General features: G+C 47.0%; 1 pseudogene; it reads right to left on the bottom strand.

The window, feature by feature from the left end:
• Nucleotides 1–469: 469 nt before the first annotated feature.
• LOC119260389 (60S ribosomal protein L18a-like) lies at nucleotides 470–1,500 on the bottom strand (annotated as a pseudogene).
• Between the last annotated feature and the right edge of the window lie 323 nt (nucleotides 1,501–1,823).

Here is a 1,823-nt window from a genome sequence, read left to right on the forward strand (position 1 = left end):
TTTTAAAGATTTATTTATTCATACAAGAACTGGGGTACAGGTCAGAAACGCGGGAAGGTGAGAGGATTTACCAGAGCCAGAGCAGGGAGCAGAACAGGCAGACGGACCGAAGACACTGCTGAGGGGAGCTTCGGGCGAGGCAGGAGAGGTCTGCTGTGCCATGTGGGGTTCTCCCTGACCGGCGGGGAATTGAACCAGTGCTGCAGAGGCTGCGGACAGCTTCACAGCGTGGCGCTCAACCATTGTGCCACCAGGGAGGTCCAATAAAAATATTTTTAACAATGAAAATAACGATCACATTAAATAATGTGCTCTAAATCAATCACCTAAAGTACAATGGAGTAATAAACTTTTGAAATTGTGACAATTCATTGCGATACACACACACACATATATATTCACACACACACACATTGTTGTTGTTGTTGTGCGCACACGGGTTTCCCGGGACTTTATTTGTGCGGAGCCAAGATGGAGAGGGCCTTACATCTAAAAGAAGGTGTTGGGCCTCTTGGTGGTGAAGCATGGATTGTGCTGGCAACGGAGAACCCGGTGGGGCAGTGGGAACTTGATCTTCGAGTCGTGGAACTCATTGACTGTTGGCTGGCAACATTTGCTTGCAGCTATCTCCTCCACCTTCATGATCTCAATGGAGTGGGCCTAGGTATGGCGCCGGGCACCCTTATCTCGGTAGCACTGGGTGACAGCACCCGCGGTGGTCAGGTCTCAGTACTCTCGGTACATATTGTGGGTGCCACTGTGGGAATCATAGTGAAGCCAGATGCCAAAGTTCTTCACTGGCAGAGGGGATTTCTCAAACACTTGCCCATATTAGACAATTTCTCATGAAGACTTCATCTTCTTCAACTAAGACATGAAGTACCAAAAGCACGCGCGCAAAGAGCCGCATTTGGGAGAAGAGTGGTGTGTGGCATTTGGGGGTGTGCAGGCAGCGCCCCACCACCTTGTACTCTCGCAGTGTTTCCAAGGCCTTCTTGGCGTCCTTGCTGCGCTCGCAGCCACATAAAAAAGGAGGTATGTATATATTCTTATACTGTACAAGATCAAGACAATGAAAAACACTATTACTGAAAGTGTGCAAAGGTGGGGGACAGGTCACTGTTTGTGGGCTTTCACTCACAATTGCAACACTAGGCTCAAGCTCAGTGTGTAAACATCAGGCGTTATATAGAGAGGGACAATTGGTATAAGGAAAGCGTTTCTAAGGCCACAAATGGCAGCTGTCCTACCCTAGATAGTGTCCAGTTTCCAAGAGACTAAACCAAAAGCTGCTCATGAAAGATAGTGTTGTCCTTCCAATGAGAGCCTGGAACTGGTGGCACAGCGGTACATGGCAGCTGGAGTGGTCACTGGTGGCAGTGCTGAGTCAGGATCACAGCAATGACAAACCACACAGTGGTTTTCTCCTTCTGAAGCTGAAGTCAAATCTTCTCCTGAAGCTTCTTCCAAGCTGAATCGTACTTTCTTGAATAAAGCCATCCTCTCAAGTCAATTCAAGCTTTCTCACAAGCCTCTGTCAAACTGAAGCCTTCCCAAACCAAATCAAGCCTCTTCTCTCAAGCTGGCTCCAAAACTTTCTAAGCAGCAACTCTCTCAGGTAGTTTTTGCTCCAGTTACCTAAAGCCCTTCCTAGTCTCTGCTTAAATCCCCCTTCAGGGTATCCTCCTTTCTAACTTGATTGGTTCATTTTCCAAACCAGCTCTTTCCAAGGCTTAATTGGTGCAGGTGCAAACTTGAATCTAATTTAGTGTCAATGGGAGCTTGGACCGGTTTTCTTTGTTTTAAAGATTTATTTATTTATG

Source organism: Talpa occidentalis, unplaced genomic scaffold (genome assembly GCF_014898055.3).
Source record: "Talpa occidentalis isolate TD23 unplaced genomic scaffold, MPIMG_talOcc4v2.1 talOcc4.6, whole genome shotgun sequence".
Lineage (NCBI taxonomy): Eukaryota > Metazoa > Chordata > Mammalia > Eulipotyphla > Talpidae > Talpa > Talpa occidentalis.